Below are 26162 nucleotides of genomic sequence, written 5' to 3'. Positions count from 1 at the left end.
CAGTACCCAAGCACAAAGTTAAGCAGCCAGGAGCCAGTGGGCAGAGCCCTGCTCTTCCTGCTCAGCTGGTTAAGGCTGGCAGGCAATGTGAGGATCCACTCCCTAAATGCTCTGCTCTCCCAGTTTCAAAGAGTCAGGTCTAGGTTTCAATTTGTAGTGAGTTTTTCTGTTGCAAATGACAGGCTGGCAGAGGTTAAAGGCTGCCGATTACAGAGCCATCCTCTAGAGAATCAAGACTAAAGCGAAGAGGTGGTATGACGCGCTGCCGCTGGGAGGGCAGGGACGGAAGCTGCCCCACAGTGGGAGGCACACACTGCTCTAAAACTGGCTCAGAGCTTGGCGGTGGTGATTTTGTCAAGCTATGTGTCTGGGGTACAGTTCAAATGTGCAAGACCTTCCGGGACATTTCAGTTTTGGAGGAGTGTCACAAACGATACATAAGTATTTCTATATTTCTTTTCTTAAACATTCTGATTAAATTTATGGTCCTTTCCATTGATGTTATTTGGAAAAGGGAACAAGAGGCATAGCGGCTCATATATTTACTCTCGGTACACTGGAGGCTGAGGCAGGTGGATCTCTGGGAGTTCAAGGCTGGCTTGGTCTACATAGTTAAGTTCCAAATCAGCCAGGGTTTCATGGTTAAGAACCTGTCTCAAACTAACAAACCAAGATGGTCTTATCTGCTGGTACAGGGAAGGGTGGGGGGCTGTGTGTGGGGGGGTGTTGTTCAGTTGTTCCTGAGTGGACTGTTTACACAGTCATGGTTCATGCTGACATGACCCACCCAAACTTGTAGGGTGGTTTTACAAACTAAGTTCTTGCTTTGCTCTTTACGTGCCTCATTTCTAAATTTCACTCCTGACTCTTCAAGTCCGGCACAAGGATCAGCTGCACTGGCAGGGCCATAGAGGTGGTCTACATGTGTTCCAGGAGCCATTCAAAAGGCGTTTATTATTTAAACAGCAGTTAAGCTAATTTTAAGAGTTCTGCTAAAATGATTTTCCTATGTTAATTAAAAACCCTACCTAAAAAATTAATGCTGCTATGTGCGTTACGGTAACACGTACTGAGTGCCTTTTAAAAGTCCTGCATTAAGCTGCCCTATGCTTCTTCCAGCATCCCCCAGCTGGGCACTATGCTTCCTCCAGCATCCCCCAGCTGGGCACTATGCTTCCTCCAGCATCCCCCAGCTGGGCACTATGCTTCTTCCAGCATCCCCCAGCTGGGCACTATGCTTTGTGCACCTGTCCTCTCAGCAGCTGGAAGGTAAGCCAAGAGAGCACCTTGCCAGCCTAAGGTACAAAGAGACACCTAGCCCCAAAAAATAAACAAAATATTGTTGTTGTTTTTGAGACAGGGTTTCCCTATGTAGCCCTAGCTAGCCTTAAACTCAGCTCCGCCTTGACTCTGCCTCCCAAGGGCTGGGATTAAAGGCATGTGCCACTGTTGTCTGGCAACAAAATCCTTTATTAACTAAAAACTCTGAAAAATAAATCTTAAGTTTGCCTTCAGTACGTATTTTCTTCTGATTGTGTGCACGTGTGCCTTGCCGTGCACGTCACCACAGAGGGCAGCTTTGTGGAATGGGTTCTCTTCTACATTACACGGTTCTGAGGACCTAACTCACGTCACCAGGCCTGCTCAACAAGAACTCCTCCCTTCTGATGATCTCTCTGGTCCTTAAGTAATTTAAACATAAATCCAACGTTCTTTGGAGGACATATGCAAACAGGTGAAGAGGTAACCGCTTACTCTACTAAGGCACACTGCCGTCATTTCTACTGAAGATCAAACATCACCATAAACAAAATACACCATAGAGAGCAAATGAGAAATGAGAGCAAATACCCGCTAGAGAAAGCACACTAACAAGTGAGTAACACAATAAAAACAAACAAAACCTTGCTGTCTGGCGACACACTCACGGACGAAGTGTTTGCCTTTAACTCTGTCTCTAGCACTGCAAGTGTGCAAATCCTAACCGTATGCAAAGTCGGTCTAGGGAGGGAGTCAGTCAGCTGTGCATTTCCAACTGACAAGCACTATTTCTGTCTAACAAGAGATGGGGTACCTCACCCCCACAAGCTGGGCCCTGTGTTCAATACTGTACATATGTAACATTTAAGCCTCACCATAGCATTTTAGACGGTGAATGTAAAACCATTTTTATTGAGGCGTAATTTACACAACACTCAAGAATGTAAGTGTGTTGTGCATACACAGATGAATGTGAACATTTGTCCTCTGCATCTCCAACCCAGCGCATTCTCAAAACCCTATTATTTTATCCTTGCTCCTCAGTCAGGGGCCCCTCTTCCACACGGTCTAGTTTCTCATCAATACAACTCTGCGGCATGTGCCTTCTGGAGCTTGGCTTCCTTTTCTGAGCAGTTCTAAAAGACCAGTGTGAGTGCATGGGAGAAGGGAGCGAGGTTAAACACCCAGCAGGGCGGGGTCTGCACGGCAGCAGGCGGCAGTGGCTGGGAAGGATGCAGAAGGACAGAAGCTTGGGAAAATCTGACTTTCAGAGGGTTAAATGGTCTCAAACTCTAGACAAGGGCTTTAGATTTTATTTTGCAGGTAGCATTACTGTGTCATGAAGTTTGATGAGACAAGTGACAGAATGAGAGCAAAGCCTCGTGTGATGTAGCTGCTCACCTAGAACAGAGCACACTCAAAAGCAGCAGAAGACGACAGAAAGACCAGAGCAGTGGTACAGGTGTGAAACGGAATCATGGGGTGCACAGTAGAGAAGGAAGAGACAAACTGGCAGTTTCCCAGGCTCTTACATTGAAAGCCACTCAGAAGAAGAACAGGAAGAGGCCGAGGAGGAGGAAGAAGTGAATACTATTCAAAACCCAATGGAGGGAAAATTATGTGTAGGAGACATGTTTTAAGCAACAAGAAGCTAGCATTTGGTCTCCACTGAACTGGGAAATCAGAACAAAGCTCAGGAAGAGATGAGCAGACACAGACACTGGGGATTCAGACAAGACAGAACACACAGGCCTCCAAAGACCGCATGTGCATGTCGAGGTGACGGACTGGGCGTGGCCAATGCGTATGGTAAGAGTGTATGCAGGGCAGGGAATGCAGGAGGACAAGGAATAAGACAGACTAGCCTCAGTTTGAGCCAACAGCTCTGCACAAGAGGGGTTCAGTGTAAAGCCCCATTCTGTGCCTGCTGAGTCAAGAGTCTCCCGAGAAAGCACAGGGTCCTGGAATCCTGTTAAGTCTTCCAGCCTCTTTAGGGTATTACTTGGAAATTACTGTCTCAGTATGCTAAACTTAGTAAATTACTGTTTGGGAAGACTAAATAGTAACCCAGTACTCTCAAAGAGTTAATGGGGCTTCCAAACTCTAATTTAGTCCTAACCTAATTTGCATATCACCAGTGAGATTTAAAGCACTCCACTAAATTGGGCATCCAGATTTCTGGCCCAATTGCATTTGACGTTTTTTTTTTTTTTTCACTTAGATTTCTTCCTCACAAATAGTTTTTTTTAAATTAATTTATTTAATATACAGTGTTCTGCCTGCATGTAACATCTACAGGCCAGAATTAGGCACCAGATTTCATTGTCGATGGTTATGAGCCACCATGTGGTTGCTGGGAATTGAACTCAGGGCCTTTGGACGAGCAGGCAGCGCTCTTAACCTTTGAGCCACCTCTCACAAATCTTAAGATGGTTTTCAACCAATAAACAAGTGGTCCATCACCAACAAATCCTCCACACATCACAGGTGGAAGGAGCCAGGCTGGTGAGTCATGCTTGTGGTCCCAGCACTCAGGAGGCTAAGGGACAAGGACTTGGAGGTCCAGGCCAGCCTGGGCTACACAGCGAGAACTGTCTCAAGAATAAGTAAATAAATAAATGAGTCCAGATGGGGAAGTGTGACGACCGTTTGAGAAGTGTTTAGAAACAACTGAAGCATCTCTAGTGTAGAAACGAAAGAATCTCACAGGCACAGAGTGTCACTAATACCTGTTTTCCCTTCTTCGCACTCATCTTCCCTCTTTGTACTGCAGTCCTAGTACCCACAAGGAGGCTCCCAATTATCTAACTCCAAGTAAGGGGGTCTGACACCCTCTTCTGCCCTCTGTGGGCACCAAGCACACACACAGTACACATATATACATGGCTGTCAAAACACTTGTACACAAAATCTAACTTTAAAAACAAAAACGAGATTAATCTGCTCACATCAGTTGCCAAGGTATTTTACAAGGTATTGGTTGAACTTATTTGTGTTCATTAAAATCAAGCAGTTACTTTTAAACAATGATGTATAGAAAAAGTTCCTAAACCATTAGTTCAGTTTAAAATGTTGCTCTATTCTGCTTTAGATCTTGAATTGTGCATATAAATTTAAAGCCAAACTTGCTCAAGCCTTCGAGCAAATCTGAACAATCCATCTTTTTGAACTGCTTGTTACATTAAACACTGATATTATGAACAAACTTTTGAAAATTCCACTATCGGTAGCTAAATAGCTTTGATTAGGTTGGCATTTCAATATGCACGCCCAAGCTAACTGATATTTTGCTTTCCTATTTATGCTACTTACTATTATCACGTAAAAATCAGTAATCAAAGGCTTTTCGTATATGCAGGCGTAGGTGGGGGGTGGGGGGGAACCTGACTAACACTCGGGGTAAAATGGGGCTTGAGGGGGAAATGCACGGAGTGCTCCAGTCCTAGACAAGTGTGGTACACACACGTGTAGCCCCAGCACCTGGGAGGCTGAGGCAGGAATCAAGTGCAGCAGCTTGTGCTGCTCCAAAGCAAGCTGGAGGCTCGCCTGAGTGACACAGGATGAGAGAGCATACGAATACATGCCATACTGTACCAAAATTATGTATGCATAGCTTTCGGCACCGAGATCCACTTGGCAAAAACAAACGCAGCAAAATGCACATAAACTAGTTTCATCACATAGGTTCTAGTGGGAAAACTAAGAAGCATTTTGGAACTTTTTAAAAAATGGAGTCTCAACGTTCACATCAACTCTGGTGCCCCATATTTGACCACGTCCCCTGGATGGGGAGGCTTGGTGGCACTCAGAGGAAGGATAGCAGGCTACCAAGAAGAGACTTGATACCCTATGAGCATATACAGGGGGAGGAGGTTCCCCTCAGTCACAGTCATAAGGGAGGAAATGGGGAAATGGGAGGGAGGAATGGGAGGATACAAGGGATGGGATAACAATTGAGATGTAATATGAATAAATTAATAAAATATTTAAAAATAAAATAAAAACAAAAACGGAGTATCCACATTCACCAACCCACCTATATACCTCAATTCTACAGAGGTTACATGCTCTTTTCTTTAGGTCCTAAAGGCAAATCTGAGCACAGGACTGGGACATGAACAACTAAAGGACAGGGGATTTGAATGTGGTCTCTGGCTTGTAAATCAGTCATTAACAACCACCACCACCCCTGACACATACACACACACATACATGCGCGCGCACACACACACAAGAAGCCCACTGTGTTTCCTTAAGAGAGTTTTCAAAAAGAGTAAGTGTAAGTAATAAGAGCTTTAAAAGGAAGCCCATCAGCCGGGCATGGTGGCGCACGCCTTTAATCCCAGCACTCAGGAGGCAGAGGCAGGCGGATCTCTGTGAGTTTGAGGCCAGCCTGGTCTACAAAGCGAGTCCAGGACAGCCAAGGCTACACAGAGAAACCCTGTCTCGAAAAAACAAAACAACAAAATAATAATAATAAATAATAATGATGATGATGATGATGATGATGATGATGATGATAATAATAATAATAATAATAATAATAATAATAATAATAATAAAAGGAAGCCCACCAACGCTTCCTCTCCAGCATCACTCGGGAAGACAAGAATCATGTCCGAGGCAGAGCATAAGACATTAGATGTGGAAGGTGGAAGACACACATTTAAACTATTGTTCAAGCTCAAAGAGAATGGCATCTCATAAGCAACATAAAACGCTGTACCTAGCCAGACTGGGGACAGTCACCTGCAACAGCAAACAGAGCTTCTATGCTGCTCACGTTTGCCATGGAGGATCATCCACATGCCACTGTCCTAGCTAGCAGGCTGATTCACAAAGCCCCCAGCACAGCACGTTAGTCCCTGAAGACAGTGACAGAGACCCGACGGCAGTGTGTCTTCATCACCTGGCACCCTGCACATGTGCAGGGCAAAGAGCTCTACCACTGACACTGTTAGAAGGATGAAGCACCAGGCTCCCGCCAGAATCGGCTTTCTATGGGACAGACGTGACGACACATAGCAAACTTATCCAGCACTGCCTTGGGGACAGTTAAACTACATTAAGGTGATCTCAATCTGGCAGGAACACTTCATCAGTCCCTATCTGCAGCATTGGCAGTTGTCCCTCAAGGTCCTTTCAGCTGTTCACTATGACTGTTCCTTTATTTGTACTCTAGATTTCTTTTAGCATTTGCTTAGGATAAATCAACTTCATCATTACGCCATGAAGAGAAATGGACTCATCCTCAAATGAAAGGTCAGATAAGGCTTTCAGCAGTTAATGGTTTTTTAATTTGAAAAAAAAAAAATCTATTTTCTGTCTGTCTTGCCTGCCTGCACCACTTCCACTGCTGGTGTGCATGGAGATGGAAAGACAGGGTCAGGTTTCCTGGAACTGCACCTACAGATGGTTGCGAGCTACCATGTGGGTGCTGCATCAAATCTGGGTTATCTGGGAGAGCACTCAGTGCACTCTTAACTACTGAAATCTTCTCTCAGACTCTATAGTCAATAGTCCTATCAGTTAAAGTCAGGTGTGATGCCGTGTGTCTTTAATCCTAGCACTCAAGAAACAGAGGCAGGTGGATTTCTGAGTTTCAGGACAACCAGGATTACACAGAGAAACCTTGTCTCAAAAAACAAATGAAAACAACAACTGAAAGTAAACAAGTGTGCCTACGGAAGGAAGGTGGGACTGATGCCAGAAGGTAGCTGTGGCACTGTGAGCAAGCTCCTGCAGCTGACGCTGCTCCCCGAGAGGCGCTCCAAGGGGACTGAAAGGTTGAGTGAGCTGGTGCTGGGGACCGGACATCAGGTAGGGCAAACAGGGATGCCAAGAAGACAAAGGCAGCTTTGGGACATTTGCTTTCCCCTCATCTTTTCAAATGACATGTGTATGTGTGTGAGGTATTTGGTGCCCTCAGAGGTCAAAAGGGGGCGTCAGGTGCCCTGGGGCTGAAGTTGCCTTGTGGGTGATAGGAACTGAACCCAGGTCCTCTGCAAGATTAGTCAGTGCTCTTAACTGCTGAGTCACCTCCCTTGCCTCTGAACATTTTTTAACTGCAGCTTGTACTGAACGTGACAGAAACAATTGTTGCAATTTTTCTGTAAAAAACAAAACAAAAATCAAACCACTCACTACCTAAGAAACTATGCTAGCTTGTTTTTATGTCAACTTGATACACATTAAGGTCATCTGGAAAGATGGAATCTTAATTAAGAAAATGTCTCCACAATCCTGGCCTGTAAGCAAGCCTGCAGGGCATTTCTTATTTGATGGCACCTCCCACAGCCCACAATGAGCTGTGTGGGTGGTGCCATCCCTGGGCTGGTGGTCCTGGATGCTGTAAGAAAGCCGGCTGAGCAAGCCATAGGAACAAGTCAGTAAGCAAAGTTAAAGCTGAAGGGGCCGGACTGGGAACCTGGAAGGAAGGCTGCAGTGAGCTCAAGCCCATGTGTGTAAAGCACAGACTTCTCCTTAAGAGACCCAGGGGCTCAATTCCCAGCACCCACGTGGTGGCTCACAACTGCAACCCCAGTTCCAGGGAATCCAATGACCTTTCTTTTGATTTCTGGAGGCAACCAACACACATGCAGGACACATACATACATGTAAGCAAAACCCTCATACATATAAAAGTACATTTAAAAGCCTATAGTAACTCTCTGAGCTTAAGGACTAGCCAGGCATGGCACTGCACTGTAATCCCAGCCATGAGGCCTGGGCTGCAAATGATACCTGTCTCAACAGGACCTAAAATACAATTTGCACAGTTTCAGAAAAAGGACACACATTCTCAGGAAAAGTAACCATAATAAGTTAGGAAAAAGCCTTTTTAGTTAGGCAAAATTAGAACTTAAAAATTGTTGTTAAAATGCTGGAAGAGGTTAGGGTTGGAATTATAAAAATTCTTTTTTTGTTGTTTTTTTTTTTCTTGTTTTTTTTTTTCAAGACAGGGTTTCTCTGTGTAGCCTTAGCTCTCCTGGACTCACTTTGTAGACCAGGCTGGCGTCGAACTCACAGCGATCCACCTGCCTCTGCCTTCCGAGTGCTGGGATTAAAGGCATGGAATTATAAAAATTCAACAAAACAAGCAAAGAGATGGTGGCTCACTCCTGTTAACTCCAGCTCTCAGCGTAAGGGGTGAGGACTACTCTGAGCTCAGATCACTTGGCTACTTGGCATGCACAGAACCTTAAAAGCAAAATTTATGCACATGTATACACGGACATAACTATGGGCAGTGGAGAGAAGGCTCCCCAGGGCTTACTGCCTCTAGAGTGACAGAGCACAGAAAATCTGGTACTCTCCACTGGCTTCCATGTGAAAACGCACATGGGCACACCTTCACATATGCAGACACCACACATTCAGACACACACAGACACATAAAATAAAAAGTTGAAATGATTCTTAGTATTAGTTGACAACTCCCTAAAGGTGGTTAAAATCACCCTACCAATCTAGAAGACGTACCAAGAACACAATAGCGCATTAGCACATGTGCACAAAATAAAATCTGTTCTAACAGCGAGACTCACTAAAGCGTGTTCCATTTAGCCAAACTACAAGAACAATTTCCTAAATATTATTTACTAACCAAAATAAAGCAAATGGAAGAACTAAGATCTCAAACCATCCATGACTTTAGTGACCAAGCTGACAGTTTCTTCTACCCAGGTTCTATGATTCTTCAACCATGACACATTACCACCATGCCTGCCCTGCTGCCTGGGGCTGCCGATCCTGCGACAGGAGTACAGGCACCCGCATTTCAGAAGCAGTGGAACTGCGTGTTGTGAGAGCACTCCGTACTCACTTCATGGAAGGTAGGATAGATGCAGGGCCAAGGGCTGTGAGCGATGCTCAAGCCTGATGCGTCCGTCAGCTGTCTGCCCATAAGCACGGCGTGCAGCTCACAGCTTACCTACCACACTCCTGATACAGATGGAATTCAGAGAGCCCCGGGGTGACCTGCCTCCCCTCAGCCTCACCTCATCCTTCCTCTCTCCCTTCAGACTATGCTTGGGCCCCTCCAATTCTACTGTGACATTCTCATTTCCCAGAAGGCTCTCCGTAGACCCACCCATCCAGCTTCTTTCTCCTCACTTCTCCCCACTCCTCAAGACAACATCAGAGTCAAGATGAGGCCGGCTTATCTCTCTAGCATGTCTTCTTCCAGATGCTGGCACAAGGTGGGCTAACTTTATTTTCATGTCTGCTTCCCAGATAAAAATGTGTATCTTGATTGCCAGCAAACCTGCTGGTGATCCAACACAACAGAGGGCAAGGTTTCGATCCTTGGACTTCCGGACATTCTAACCCCTGAAGCAGACAGCTGTCCATCCTCACTGTTAGTCATCGACAACATCAAAAGCCCAATATTTTTCTTGGGGACCCACCAGGGAACTACTCCCCTAAGTCCCCGCTTGGATGTTTTGTCTTTCACATTGTTGTAACTGTCACAGGCAGAGACTATAGCAGACGATATAAATAAATGAACAGGAAAGCTATCAGAGCTTAGCGCCTATGGCCACTTCTCTAGCCCAATACAGCAGTCAGGAGATCCTCCTGTAAGGCTCACACCTTCCACCCTAGCACTGGGAAGCTAAGTCGAGAAGACTGCGGATTTATGTGACAAACCTGGGCCACATAGTAAGTTTGAGGCCTAACCAGACCAACATCGTGAGTCCTGTCTCAATTTCCCCTCCCCCAAATTCAATATTCTACACTATTTAAAGCAGTACTCAGAGGTAACAGATGTCCATACATTCAACGTTTTTATTCTGGTTAGCTGCCTTTCCACATTTGGCTACTAAAGTTGTTTCTGTTGACTTTGGTTTTAACCAAGCTTTTGCACAGCCCAAACAGGACAACAAAAAGTGGGACTAGAAAACACCAATATTTGAAACCCACCATTTACAGATAAAGAGTTCAAGGCAAGTCTTACTGGTGAAGAAACCAGGAGCTGGGCATACTAGCCACACCGTCACGCTACAGAACAAGAGAACCAAAGCAGAGGCAAGCCCTACAAACTGCCTGGCTCACCTCCCACCACACACAAGAGCGGTCATCTGCCTTGGTTTCCTTATTTGTTTTGAAGCAGGGTCTCTCTGTGGAGCCTTGGCTGTCCCGGAACTTGCTCGGTAGACCAGCCTGATACGGAAATGACAGAGATCTGCCTGCTTCTGTCTCTGTCTCACACATGCTGGGATTAAAGCTGGGCGTCACCACGCCTGGCTCTACCTCAATCTCTTAAGCCTCCCAAACCTTGTTCCTCACCTGAGTAACTATAGCATACACTATAGTTATGTGTAAGTCCACATCCATATGTAAACTGAACTGGGCAGAGACATAATCAAAGCAATGAGATGGCAGCACATAAATTCATAGCCAGATGCTCACTCACATCGGCCACTAACAGTCTTAGCAAGTGTGACTTACTGACCTGTGTGCTCTCACTGCCTCTGAGTGGGAGAAGTATATCTCCTTTCTGGATTTCAGGTCACTTTATAGTGGGATGGTAGAAAACCTGACACTAAGCAGGGCTTCAAACAGGATGATAGAGCCAAGGAGGTGGCCGAGGGTCAGAACACTTGCTGCTCCTCTTGAGGACCTGGGCTCAATCCCCAATGATCACATGGCAGCTCACATCATTTTTAATTCCAGTTCCAGAGGATCTGATACTCTCACCTGACCTCCACAGGCACATACACATGCATGCAGGCAAAACACTCATACAAATAAAAGAAAAATAAATAAATATTTAAAAAATATAATGAAAACAAGACTGTGAGGCCAAGCTCCTGCTCTTGTACACCTGACACCTCCTTGGAAACTAACCCAAAAGTCACTTACTTCTAGCCTCGACCTCAAAGGCAGACCACAAAGTGGGCTGTTCTAGGCAAACTTAGGCATAAGCAAGTTGTATGGCGCTAAGAATCTGTGGCTTTTGGTTATGCGGCGGCAGCGACAGCTGGCTGATATGACCTGTCTTCAAACCAAAAGGCTTCTGTTATCTTGTATTGTCCCTCAGGTTGTCAGTTCAATGCTAATACTACATCTCTTATTCTGTTTTATTTCATTGCATTAGAGCAGGTCTCCAAATTAAAGCCTTGTCTCCCAAGTAATTCCCTGGATCATAAACCAGGTATTATGTAAGAGGGCAGACAAAATTATCCTTTCAGAATCACCTCCCCAAATTCCTCCTCCTCCTCCCTGCGAAGCATTAAGATCTGTCACGATCAGTTGTTAAAAGATAATTCTCAGCTGATGTGATGGATCCTACTGAGAGGTAGAAGAGTCTTTCACTGTACATAGTAATGATTTTTTTTTTTAATTTTAAAGGCTTCTTTAAAACCCTCATGTGGAATAAATGTTCAAATATACTTTTGCTATTTTAAAGGACTACCATAGTAGTATAATACTGAACAATGACAGTTAACACAAATGCAAAAGTCTTTCAGTTTTGACACGTTCTTACTATAGTACATAGATCAATGTTATTCAAACCACTCATATTTAATTAACTCTCAGAATCATTTGTAAGTTTTGAAGCCTGGTAGACTTGAAATAAAATTACCTTTGGATGACAAACACATTATGCAATAAAGTCGTGGGCGTCACGCCTTAAGTGTCTGTCACAGAGCACCACAGGCAAGACATTTAAAGGGGCTATCATCTTCCTGGGAAAGGGAGGCTCAGGATGTGGGTATCCTAGGCTAGGCTGGCCTCGCAACACAGTATCCTCCCCGTATTCAGGTTTGTGCCACACCTGACTTGGATCTCCATTTTTAAAAGCATCATTTGTGGCTTGTGTGTGGGGGGTGGGGGGTGGGGGTGGTCTGAGCATGTGCACTCAGGGAGGCCAGATGGAAGCAGCCATTGAATCCCATGGAATCAGTTACAGGTGCAGAGAACCCTATAAGAGAAAAGGCCTGTGTGCTGCAGACCCAAGGCTGCAGGATCTCCAGACGCAGGGCAACAACAGATATCCAAGAACAGTCCTGGGGAGGAACCAATATTGATAGTGTAGCAGAAACCAGACCATGACCTTCCCAAGAAAAGATGTGTGGACAAAAGGTATACTGTGGGACACACTGTGACACACTATAGCTTCCATGAGATTTTTTTAAAAAATGTATTGTCTTATTTATGATTTGGCCAAGAAAACAGATTCTTCAATTCCCAGCAACCACATGGTGGCTCACAACCATCTGTAATGTGATCTGATACCTCTTCAGGCCTGCAGGTGTATGTGCAGGCAGAGCACTGTGTACATAATAGTAAATAAAAAAGAAGTGTCACTTCCTGGAAAAAAACCAACCAGAATCTTTGTGATTTTGACCCACATGACCACCTGGATGACTATCTTTACCACTTGCATATATTTACATGCAATATAATGTCTTAAAAAATCCATAGGAAAAAGCAGTTCTTTGAGGCCGTATACTACCTTTTAACCTCGATCCCACAGGCAGAACATGGAATTAACAACAGGAACAACAACAGTAAAGCCATCCAGGGAGATGCATGTATTAATGTCCAACCTGGTGACTCAAGTTTCTTCTTTAGAACTCATGGACTGGAAGGTGAGAACCAAGTCTTACAAGCTGTCCTCAAGACTTCCACATACGCTGTGGCACTCATTTACACACATACCTACACACATGTGCACACACACACACACACACACACACCACCAACACATGTGCACCCTCATATACATACCTCCCCACACATACATATGCACACTCAGGTACACACACATGTATATATAAACACACACACACACACACACACACACACACACACACACACACACACACACACACTGCAAACATAATAACAAATTTCTAAATTCAAAATACAAATGAGGAGTGCAGTTTGCTAACAGAACATGTACTTCACACACACTAGGCCCTGAATTCAGTCCCTAGCTCCTGCTACAGAATTTGAAGTAGTGTTTACCCATCACCTTTCCACCAATGAATCTGATTACATAACATTGGTAAGAAAATGCATCTGCCATGTGGCAGTTTTAGTATTTAAGCGCTCTGAAAGTGTTTTGTTTTGGTTTTTTTTTTGCAACCCCCTGAATTTTTTTATATTCTGTATTTTATAAGATTGAAGACATACCACATCCACCTCCCACACGCCTACTCTAAGGTGCCTGCCATTACTAACTGGACACCTAGAATTCTATTCATGGGAGAGAAGATGAAGAGTGACTGGGGAAGAAGAGAAGACAGAAGAGAGACCATATACTTATGTGTTACGTCTGTAACGGAAAAAAAAAATTTTTTTTTTGAGACAGGGTTTCTCTGTGTGTAGCCCTGCCTGTTCTCTGCTCACTTTGTAGACCAGGCTAGCCTCAAACTCACAGAGATCTGCCTGCCTCTGCCTCCCAAGTGCTGGGATTAAAGGTGTGCGCCATCATGCCCAACCCTGTAACTGAAAATTCTAAAAAGGTAATTATGATGAGGCACCAGCCTATTTGGCGCCTTCTAAATAATTGTGCAAAGGGTGTTTAGTGTGCAAGGCTTAGGGACACTACACCGGAAAGTCTGAACCACACAAGTTGTAAAACACTGTAACAAGCAGGTAACCCTGGGCCTAGCATCCAAGTTTCTGGCCTAACCTGTTCCTTGTGATTATGATTTTAAAACGTCCCCGTGTCAGCAAGTTCATGTGAGTCAGACCTGAAATAATAATGGCTCATTTTCCATCACGATGGAGGAAATACATCATTGTTCATTGTGGCTCACTTAAGTGAGGCTGTTTTCACAGGAAAATATGAAAATTACTGTTATTCTACCTCACGGTTTTTAGTTTTATTAACAAAGCTCTATAACTACAATCCATTTAAAAGAAAAACTATGTTTTCAATATGGGCTGTAGACAATAGCTCAATAACACCTAGAAGGGAATATACACAAACACCAGAAAACTAAGTTTATAACCAATAAACAGTCTGCGATGCCAAGATAACCAATCAAATGCATTCATTCATCAAGATAAAGTGCTGCTTATTTAAATAGTCATGCAGTTGATAAGCCCAGCTAAAAAGGCAGGCAGATCTTTCCACCATTCATTAAGGTTGCTGGGTTCTACTAACTTGCATGTTTTTCACGTAGCACAGAAGTTATAGGGACCAGAATCTTCGTTATTGCAACCTCTCAACGTAATGATAGAGAAAAGTTCTTTCTCAAAAGCAAATGTTTCCGGGGCTTGGTGGTCCGCACTGCAATGCCAGCAATAGGGAGGCTGAAGTGGGAGGTTCCTGAAAAAGCTCACTTACGTAACTACGTAGTTACGCGGAGTAACTACAACAATTGAGTAGTTATCTATTTTAAGGCAGGAGTATGGGCTCTAGAAGCCATTATGACATCTCAGAACAGAAAGCCACTTCTTACTCCAATCTTGTAGACAGAGTGCTACTACAGTCCTTACATGTTTAACTTAAGTCTAAGACAGCACTGGAGCCAATTTTGGATATCAACATATATTTTAATATGATTAATAAATTTCCATTTATAGGTAAAGTTCTCAGTGTACAATGTATATAAAGACAAATCTATAGCTTCTTTGACTTATTACAGTGAAGGACTGAGCCATGATTCTCTTCAGTGGGTACTGAGAGGAGAAGGCCTTCGAGGACTTGCCACCCCTGGCCTTCCCCTCTTCCTGTACACCTCTAGCATGGCGGGGCTAATAGAAAAGAACAGGAAACACGGCCAACAACAGATGTGCTGTGGTAGGGTGAGTGAGTTTATGAAGCAGAAACTGCACTTCCTAATGAGTCTTGTGTGTGCCACCAATGGTGAAAAATAACCCCCTGGACCGAGGGGCAGGTTTGCTTCATCCCGCAGATTGTTTAAACAAGTTTAACCAAGGGCATCGCCAGGTTCTTAAAGGTGCCAGAAAAGGCAGTGTCAGTGTTCTCAGTAGCCCTTTCCATTTGTTAATGGTCACACCACACAGGTCAAAGGTCTTCAATCTTCCCGATAAAAAACTAGGATTCCTGACAGAAATCTGGGGCCCTATAAGCAGCAGGCATCTAACAGAGAACAAAAATACTAAAGGAACAGGATGTGCAACTTGTAAGGGAAAACTGTACCAAGTTCTCCATGAAACCATCAGGGTGACCCCAGGAGTATTAATGAAGAAAACCAGAGATAAAGCCTTTCTTTCTCTCTGTCCCTCCGCTCTGTGTTTGTATGTCTATGCATTTGCACACAAACAAACATGCAAGCTCATGTAAGATTCCCTTGAAAATAGAAAAGTGGCAATACAGGTTCTGTGGCCAAGAAAGTTAAGCAACCCAAGCTCCAACATTTCTCACTTACAGCAACTTTTCCAAGAGCAAATGACCCACAAACTCTACCACGCTTGACCCATACTTCTTTCATCAAGACCAAGAATAAGCTTCATATCAGACACATTCTAAAAGGCTGTGAGCTGATCAGCAGATCTGAGTCTTGAATCAGAGCTGGAGAAAAAGTGGCCCAGTGCAGCAGGTACAGCCTGCCTCTCTGCCAGTGCTGCCAACACGCCAAGGACGCAAGCGAAGGAAAGAGGCCTCTTCCATGGAGAAGAGTATTCTGGAGGGCAGAATCTGTAAGGAGCAGTCAGAGACCTCAAGAAGGAAAACTCAAAGCACTCTGGCCTGTCAGCTCCCTGTTCTTTAGGTAGTAAGAACAGGGAAGACACGGTTATGTGTGGTTTACAGGAAGCCTCCTCCCTTTAGGATGGTTCTGCAGGGAGACCATCTCCCATCTAAACCAATTTCTATTGAAAGAAAAGGAAAGAAGGGGGGAAGGGATGGAAAGAGTTACCATATAGACTTTAATTGCATCAAAGTCTAGAACACCAGAGTTGCAGGTCCCACAGCAAGTCAGCTTCCACATGCAGTTCCAGTGTCCCTGTATGCGCGTCCTCTCAGACAGACAAAGAAGAGCATGGTGTGCGCATGGGTACTGTAGCCACATTACAGACATCGAGCCTAAACTTCCTGACGACTATGGGGCACTAGGATCTTGTTTAAGACAGGTACTCCAAAAGGAAACAGCTGGCCACCTGAGTGACCAGGTTCACGCAGAGCATCACATTGGCTGCTTTTCAGGTGCATGATCAGGACCCAGGGCAGCCTCCCTAAGATGTAAACCTGGACCCTGGAGTGGGTGCTGTTTTCCTAGGAGCCCATGAAATGCTTTAAGAGGCAGAAAAGAAAGTAAATCAACCCTTCTAAAGAGAGAAGGAAAACAGGAGGAGGGCTGCCACATTACGGCTTTTTAACTATTGCCATTATCTTTTCTCTACCATGCAACCTAAGGTCCCAAAGTATTTTCCAGCAAGCAATCTCAGTGGCCTGTTTCAGAGGGAAGAATACAATTCAATACAGAAAGGACCACTACAGAAGCCCTATGGACAACTTGGGGCCAGCAGTCCTCTGTAAGCCCACCCAGCCAAGATACTGGAGAAGCCAAGCAACCTCTTATATGATTGGCTCCCTTTCTTCACCTCTTCAAGTAGCTTGAATTAAAAAACAAAACAAAAACAAAAAAAGCTGGGCGTGGTGGCGCACACCTTTAATCCCAGCACTCGGGAGGCAGAGGCAGGTGGATCGCTGTGCGTTCAAGGACAGCCTGGTCTACAAAGTGAGTCCAGGACAGCCAAGGCTACACAGAGAAACCCTGTCTCAAAAAACCATTAAAAAACAAAAAAAAACAAAAAAACAAAAAACAAACAAACAAAAAAAAACAAGGAGCTTGAATTCTAAGGCTAAACCCATTTCCCCACCAGAGCATGTGCTGACCATGAGTCCAGTCCACTTTGAAGACAAGAACAATGCAGAGAAAAGGACCTCACATCATTTCAAAACATGACCCTGCTACAGCATGGTGGGACATATCTATCTATCTGTCTATCTACCTATCTCTCCCCCTGTTTTGCATATACATTTATATTATTACACACACACACACACACATATATAATAGATTACCTACAGCAAAAAGAACCATGAAGACAATCAGGAATTATATAGATGTTACATTCATAGTGTTTTGGTTATTTTTATTTGGCAACCTTGAAAGAAACATCTTTCCTATCTTGGTGTGTCTAAAATTCTGAATGTAAATCAGTATCTATCATATCTCATTTTTATCAACTTAAAAAATCTACATAAATCTAAAAACATCTTAAGGCAAGACATATCTTATAACAGTGTTACCTGCCCTGATAAAGTGACCCACACCACTCAACATCACTGGAATTACACACACCATGAAAATGGACGGCGTGAGTGCCCATTTCATTTTACAGACACAGTGAAAAAATAGGGAGCATCACATCTTCATGTGTCTTTATGTCAGGGGTTAGAAACACCTTAGTGCTCAGAGGCAGAGGCAGGCGGATCTTTGTGAGTTTGAGGCCATCCTGGTCTCCAGGGCAAGTTCCAAGACAGCCAGAGCTGATACACAGAGAAACCCTGTCTCAAAAAACAAAAAACACAACAAAAGAAACCCCTAGTACAGCTGTCAGTGAAAGCCCAGCTCTTAGCCTGCAAAGAAGAAAGCACAGCACTGTGGCTGCGTTCACGTCTGCTGGTCATCCTTCCAACAACCTCAGCCACTCAGAAAGCACCAGCCCCTGTCAACAAACTGAAAAGGGTCCAGGGTGAGCTCCGCAGCAGAGACCTCCAACCCTCTAGGCCTCCTCCACACCTGCTGCCCTCCAAGTGTGCAGGAAATGAGAGTCAGTGTATTTATACTTCATTGTTCAGCTTCCTTTCCGAAGTCCCCCCTCGGTAAGCTTGAGAACTGCTGAGAAGTAGCTGGGAGGCCTATCTGGGCAGTGTGACGGTGTCTTCAATACACCAGAAAACAGTGTATGTATGTATACGAAAAAAGCCAGTGCTCCCGTGACCATCACCCCAGGGAAGCAGCAGGAGCTCAACAGTGTGTGAAACTGACTTTCTGTGATAGTATCTGCCCAGGACACACTCCTAAGTAAAGGAATGAACAAAGCAGAATATGCTTGTCCTCCTGGAGACTGTGCTGTGGCAACCTCCTGCCCCCCTAGAAAAATAAAAATAAACGGATGACAACATGGAGCACAAATATTTTGGGGAAAGACTGCACTAAAAAGATGATATGCAGATGAGGTAGAAGAAAAGTCAGACACCCATGTTCCAAACAGAGACAGAAGACTCGTGAAGGCTCCGAGGCACAGAGAGGCGTGGCCTGATAGGCGACCGCAAGGATAGGCAGGGGAGGAAAGAGAGGTCAGGAAAGCCACTTCCATCAAGGCCCTGGAGACCGGATGAAGCCAGGTGTCCTTTGGGTCCAGCTGAGAGCAGATGGCAGGAAAGCAAGCAAGAGGTAGGAGGCAGTCCGGAGGCACGATGGTCACTGGTGGTGATTACAGAGGCACGGAGCAGGGCAGCCATGGATGGGATATGAACTCCAAGGAGTGTGTATGCACAGTCAGGTGCCGCACAGCACAACTGCAGTCAATGATGGAGCGCACACACCAAAGTGGCCCCACTAGGCTCACTGTATTGGCCTTGTGACATCATGGCAGTGTCAGTTGGTTCTCCAATGACGAAATCAACATACACTTCCCATAACCTATCCTACAGTCAGGCAATCTTTAACTTTAAGATAATGCATAGAATTATGTGCCAAATGTCATGTGCTTCGTTTTCCTCTGGAAAGATTAGCAAGCACGTTTAGCTATTTGAAATATTTGCTCATAGCTCCCCAAAATGAGTATGTTTAGTTCAGCCACTACTGCACACTCAAAACCAAACAAACACCCCAGAAGCACTACTGCTTGCAGGAATTACGAAGAAAAAACAGAGAAGTTAATGGGTTTGGAGGGTGTAACTCAGTGACAGACTGCTGCCAATCACATATAAGACTGGAGTTAAATTCCCAGAACCAAAAGAAGAAAAAAGCCAAGCAGTTAAGGAAATAATAAGCACCACAGACAGTATCTCTGTACATGTTCTGCGGAGGAAACGAATCTTCAAGATGAAACCATGCCAAGTCTAATGAAAAGATGGGGAAAGAAACTCAAAAGAGGCACAGAGAGCAAAGCGCACCAGAGCGGCCACTGCCAGGACACTCAGGAGAAGCTGAAGAGATGGTGTTCCAGGGCCATACTGGACAACTGTACCTGCAGCGCAGAGGGGACAACAAGACTGAAATACAGGAAAAGGAAGACGAAGATGTGCCTTAGCTCTGGCTGTGCGGCAGGAAGAAGGCACAACAGGACACTTGGAAGTAGATCCACGCAATTAAAAAAAAAAAATAGCACTACAAGGTGGCCCACACTGGGAGCCAAAGAGAAGGGGCCGTATGAAGGCAGGGCAGATAGCCAGGGCATGCCGTGTGCAGCCGTGGGCCAGGTGGATTAGTTGTAGTGCTCAGTTCTCACAGCAGACAGACACAGCCAGACTTTCAATGCTTTTATTTTGGCTCAAATGCATCTGCTTTACTCTATCCCTCTCAACATGCAAACACACACTCTATCCCATACCCACCCTGCTTTACAAGTAACTGCGCAGGTATTTTTAGATACTTTCAAACCAAACATACTCATTTATGGCACTTAGGAAAACAATTCATCCCTGATGACTAGGAAAGGTGAACAGTTAGTTCCTAAGGACGTTTCAAAGCTCAATCTTTTGTAATGAAGAACCGGACAAATGTTTGTAATAGCTAGAAAAGAAATCTAGACCCATATCACAGATGCATGACATGCAAGCCTCAAGATGCTAACACCGCTCTTCTCCTAACATCAATAGGAGAAAGAGAGTCAGTAACAAGGTGATGGAGAGGGCAGGAAAATGCAAAGTGAATGTGTGGGGGTTCAAGTCACCACGTTGAACAGTAAGAATGAAGCAGAAGGGTACACCCATGGGTGCCTGTGAGAACCAGTCTTGTCCACCAATAGATGGTGTGGGCTCCTGTGAGAAGCCATCTTGCGGGCTTCGTGTTTGAACCAGGAGGCTAGTTGACCATGAAGACCCCAGTGGGAGGCTCCTAAGATGGGCTCTCAGCGTAGGTGCCTTGTACTGATGGCGCACACACAGAGCCTTAGCAGCCGAACGAAGGGGTGCGCAGCAAAGGTCGGTGTTTTTTAAAGTTTCTTCTCAGCTTGATCCTTGGGCAGGGCATGGTTTGTTTACCAGCAGTGCATGTACAAGGATCTAGGTTTGATTAAGATTTAACAGAAACAGCAATGAAGATTATTTAGTGGGGGGGGGGGGTGAAGTAGAAACCCAGCTATTTCTCTTTTAACTAGAGGGTTTCCTGTGTAATTCACACCTAAGTTTCCTGTACAATAAGAATGTATAACAAATAAGATCTAATACACGCAGCGTCCTCCATAGAGCTCACAGCTAAGGTTATAAGGAACAATAAAGGCAGCTCTCACACTTCAGGCCTCTCTTCTTCACAGGCAAAACAGAAATCGCTATGTAACATGCATGCTAAAATGGCATCAACTGTTGCTGCAAGAGTAAAACACACAGGACGCACACTACGACACACACCACTCAAACGCCTTCACTCAGCCCCCCTCACTCTAGCTCCTCAGGGCTGCATCCTGTGCTGCAGAGCAGAGTTCAGTGGCTGATCAGGTAACACTGAACAGTGGTGAGCACAAGGAGAAGACTGCCACTGTCCTGAACAGCCAAGTTAGGAAACATGGGAAACTTTTAACTTGTACTTCCTTTTTTATTTAACTACTCCATCCACCTGGAGGATGCTCTGCTCATTATAGAAGAAGAGTCTCCAAATCAAGGGTGACTCAAAGTGGTACGCCTGCAGTACTCACCTTATTATGTTGCCTCTGGTATCACATCTCTGCAGACAAATAATTGGCTGAAACATCTTTTACCAACGATTACAACTAAATCAAAACAGACCTCCTAGGATTGGGGTATAAGCACCTTGGAGGAGTATAAGGCCTTGAGTCAGATTCCCATCACTAAAAAACAAATCAACCTAATTTTACCTTTACTCTTAAGTCTTCCTATACAAAGATTTTATTTAGAACTATAAAATACATTAGAGTAGGAAAAAGTTGGAATAGAAAAGGGTGCTGTGGTCTTTGACTGTATTAGCCAAGTACTGTTTTCAGGTCATCGGAAGCTACACCTCATATGCTGAAAACTGGTCATATCACATCTTCAGGACCAAGTCAGTAGCTCTCTGTTAACATACTTTAAGGGATATGGTTATTAATTCTGGGCATAGAACTAATCTGATATGCAAAAATTATTAGTAATTAGTATTAAATGGGTACCATGTAAAAACTCTTAATCCAAGACAAATCTATCCAAATAAAAGTAAAAGGTATCAATACTTTGCACTGCTTGTAATTTCCAATGCCAATATTACTTTACCTACCAATTCTAAGGAATGCTCAGTGACTGCCCACAGTTCGCACTGCATGTGACTCAGCAGAAAATTAAGACGTCTGGCAGAGCTTTTTTATAATGTTCAAGTTTCTATTGGTTTAAATACAGCCAAAAAGCCTAATTTCCATAAACAGGAAAGTGGTGCTATGATTTTGTGGCAATGTTACATAAGGCAACACTAATTTAAAATATTTTTTATTTCACACGAACGCTGGCGCCCCATATTTGATGGAGAGGCCTGGTGGCACTCAGAGGAAGGACAGCAGGCTACCAAGAAGAGACTTGATACCCTATGAGCATATACAGGGGGAGGAGGTCCCCCTCAGGAACAGTCATAGGAGAGGGGAATAAGGGGAAAATCGAAGGGAGGATACAAAGAATGGGATAATAATTGAGATGTAATGTAAATAAATTAATAAAATATATTTTAAAAAATAAAATAAATTATTTTTAAGGAGAAGTTAATGTCAAGTATGGTATGGCTTCTGACAGTGTAGAAACCCGCCATCCTATTGCTATTAAAGACCTGCCTAAGGCAGGGACACAGGCAAAGCAGTACAACAGCAGCCCACTTGGCAACAGCTCTTTGGTGGTTCCTGAAATGATTAAACCTGTATTAGCATATCCCGGAGAAGGCAACTGGAGTAGTCAATTTATACCACAAAGGTAGTTGCCAAAGCTGGGAGGAAGAACTACGGATTTAGTGTTTAATGGGTACAAATCTTAGGAAAATAAGATAAAGAATTCTGAAAATTGATGGTAACGATAGTTACCGAATGATGTGAAAAGCACTTAATGCAATTGAACAGTACTACTCAAAACGACTGAGACAGTGTGATAGTGTATTTTTTGTAGTCTTTACCACATTTTTTTTTTTAAAAAGAAAGCCAAGCCAAGCCTGTAATCCTTATACTTTAGAGCTGAGGCAGAAATGCCTCAGGTTCCAGGCCTGTCTGAGCTAAAGAACAAGGGACAACCCCCTCCCCCATTTCAATCCAAGCAAAACACAAAAGAAAGCTGGGCCTATAATCCCAGCACTCACGGCGGCGGCAGGCAGATCTCTGTGAGTTTGAGGCCAGCCTAGTCCACAAATCAATTCAGGACAACCAAGGGTACACAGAGAAACCCTGTTTCAAAAAAACAACAAAAAGAAACCCCATTATTTATAAACTACTACCATAGTAAATAAAGCACTTGCTACCAAAGTGATAGAGACTTAATTCTGAGGAGTCCGTTCTTAGTCTTAGTATTCAGAATCTAAGATTTAAGCTGTCAGTCCACATAACAAGTATGTCACAATACTAGAAACTGTGGCTCCGAAGCTGTGTAAATTTATGGCAAAATTTAAAGAAGTTTCCGGTTTCTAGTCAAGTTGTCCCAGACAGTCCCTTCACTTTAGAACTCTTCTAGTGATACCACACAGAAGTACTAACTTTGGTCGCATCATCTGCCACACAGGGCTCAGCAATTTAACTGGTTTCTGTCTACAAAATCATGTAACAGACAGGTAATAATGGCTTGCCACATAAGTAATAACAAACCTCACAAAGACATTAACAAATGAACTCTGCTGTACTCAATAAAGTAAATAAAAACCCAAGAAACTGAAGGGGGAAAAAAAAACAAATTATAAGCCATTTTAAATGTTTAAAGAAAGGTGGCTTTGGTCCCAATAATCCAACACACACACACACACACACACACACACACACACACACGATGTACCGGTGACCTGAACCAAACCTTTTCTCCCTGAAGTGTCAAGGTTTCTGTTGTTAAACAGGATCTCACGAAGTCGTCCTGACTGGCCTAGAACTCAGAGGTCTGCCCGCCTCTCTCTGCCTCCTAAGTGCTGGGATTGAAGGCCTGTGCCACAACATCCAGCAGAGTGGCAGTGTCCTGCTATTTCATGACAGCAACAAAAAAGGCCAACAAGGGCACTAACCAAACAAGTGTAGAAAAATACAGCTTCCCATTCTGACTCTTTGGTTCTTCCTACAAAAAAATGGCAATGTGAACTGAAGATAATTTTTTTCTGAAGGCTACTATACATCAGCAGTTTTCTAGAACCATGACAATGACAGCTTCAGGTAATAGGAGGAAATCAAATATTTCTAAATAACAGCCTTTAATAGAAGGCAACGTTAGAGATGTATTTGTGGTTGAATACTATACTCCGTCGGGAGGAAAAGAGATCGATACATTATATACACTGTTTAGTAAATCTTTCAGAAACACACAAGGATGGCTCAAGCTCCCAATTTCAGCACTCAGCTCAAAATGTGACTGTCAAACAGTCCCGAAACTGGGACAATTACTGTCTGCTGTGACAAGAATGAAATATCTTCACAGAGAGCCTGACACAGTATTTTTACATTAAAAAAAAAATCTGGATGATGTTATGGTCTAAGCAATTCTTTATCTAAACATTTCCTCTCTGATCACTGCCTCCAGTGGGCCAGCTGGTCACTTCTGAGGAAGGGCTGTGAGTACAGCCTGTGACAGGAATGACAAAGCCCTCACGGAGACTTCGATCCGCATAAGCAGCACTGCGGTTGGTGCTGCCCCTTTCCTGGGTATCCAAACGATGCAGGTCCCATACTCAAAGGAGCACAGGTCCATAGGAGAAGCAGCCGGGCCCAGACACTCTACAAACCTGGGGCAAGATCTTGGCTTACTGCAGAGCTGCCTTTCCTCACCTGTAAGCAAAGGTGGTGTAAGTTTGTTGGGAGGACGGAAGAGCATCTGACACACGAGCCCCAGCACCCTGGCTGGCCGCACCGCTGCAGGCAGCCAGTGACCCCAAACAGTGCTTCAGACACTGTCCTCTACTATATATGGATCAGCTCCCCCTCGTGAGCTCATACAAGCCTCCATCGTTTTCCGCTCACTCATGAGAAGGCTGAAGCATGGAGAACTGAGAGCTCGGCCAGCCAGACGACCTGCAGGTAACAGCCCTCACTATCAAGTCTTGGTTCAACCGCCACCAGCGGCTACAGTGGTAGCAGAGAACCAACCCTTCCCAGTCGTCCTCTAACTCCACACAGCACTTGCACTGCGCACAGGAATGGATGGACAGACATACTTGTAAAGGTTTAAGAGACAAAACTTCAATCACAAGCAGAGGGCATCTGGATTTGAAACTCAAAACACAAAGATAACGGCTCTTATTGGCCCCAGAGTGCAACTCTCCAACAGTCTCCTCACTGGGACTGCTCAACCTAAGCCTTCCTATCAAACATTAACCCACTCTAACTACCCACCTCGACACACATGCATAGTCAGTGTCTGTCTGTCTCTCTCAAACACACACACACACACACAAAACTACTTAGTGCTACACGATGTATACAGTATGACTTGCAAAAGCCCAAGCTGACTTCCTTAGCTTTATAGGGAGAACTTTGAGATGTATGGTTAAAATAACCAAAACTAAAATACCTACTTATGTGTGAAGTGAACATTATAAATGAGACTCGTTTCAGAAGCCCATACGTAAGGCCACATCTTTACTACCGATAGTCTACTAGCTACCTACCAATGATTTTGTCTGTCCACTTTACTTTGGATTTTGAGAAAATTCTTAAAAAGTCAGGCCCAATTGCAACGCTGTAATCTCAGTACTAAGAAAACCGAGGCAGGTGGATGCAGAATCCCAAGCCCAGAGAGAGGAGGTGTATGATGGTGAGGCTGTCTAAAACATCAAGTACAGGGTAAATCTCAAAATTTATTTTTTTCTATCAGCATAGTTCAGGAGCAGAAAGCTAGGACACTGCACACAGTTCCGGAGCAGAAAGCTCGGACACTGCACACAGTTCAGGAGCAGAAAGCTCGGACACTGCATAGCTCAGGAGCAGAAAGCTCGGACACTGCATAGCTGAGGAGCAGAGAGCTAGGACATTGCACAGTTCAGGAGCAGAGAGCTAGGACACTGCACACAGTTCAGGAGCAGAGAGCTAGGACACTGCACACAGTTCAGGAGCAGAGAGCTAGAACACTGCACACAGTTCAGGAGCAGAAAGCTCAGACACTGCACACAGTTCAGGAGCAGAAAGCTCAGACACTGCACACAGTTCAGGAGCAGAGAGCTAGGACACTGCACACAGTTCAGGAGCAGAAAGCTCGGACACTGCACACAGTTCAGGAGCAGAGAGCTAGGATACTGCATAGCTCAGGAGCAGAAAGCTCGGACACTGCACACAGTTCAGGAGCAGAAAGCTCGGACACTGCACACAGTTCAGGAGCAGAAAGCTCGGACACTGCACACAGTTCAGGAGCAGAAAGCTTGGACACTGCGCACAGCTCAGGAGCAGAAAGCTAGAACATTGCACAGTTCAGGAGCAGAGAGCTAGGACACTGCACACAGTTCAGAAGCAGAAAGCTCGGACACTGCATAGCTCAGGAGCAGAAAGCTCGGACACTGCACAGTTCAGGAACAGAAAGCTAGGACATTGCACAGTTC

At 44.4% G+C, this 26162-nt stretch overlaps 1 protein-coding gene and 1 long non-coding RNA gene across 2 annotated transcripts in view; one reads left to right on the top strand and one right to left on the bottom strand.

The window, feature by feature from the left end:
• FOXO1 (forkhead box O1) overlaps positions 1-26162 on the bottom strand; it is an 83259-nt gene that overhangs the window by 37454 nt on the left and 19643 nt on the right. The window lies entirely within an intron of this gene.
• LOC311590442 overlaps positions 7058-26162 on the top strand; it is a 37659-nt gene continuing 18554 nt past the window's right edge. The window contains exons 1-2 of the long non-coding RNA XR_014776882.1: positions 7058-7080; positions 8947-9900. This is a non-coding gene — a long non-coding RNA (uncharacterized lncRNA). The remainder of the gene's footprint in view (positions 7081-8946; positions 9901-26162) is intronic.

The sequence above is a fragment of the Acomys minous genome (genome assembly GCF_964271855.1).
Source record: "Acomys minous genome assembly, chromosome: 19".
Lineage (NCBI taxonomy): Eukaryota > Metazoa > Chordata > Mammalia > Rodentia > Muridae > Acomys > Acomys minous.
Note: the sequence above shows the minus strand (reverse complement) of the source record. Positions and strands in the feature narration are given on the sequence as shown.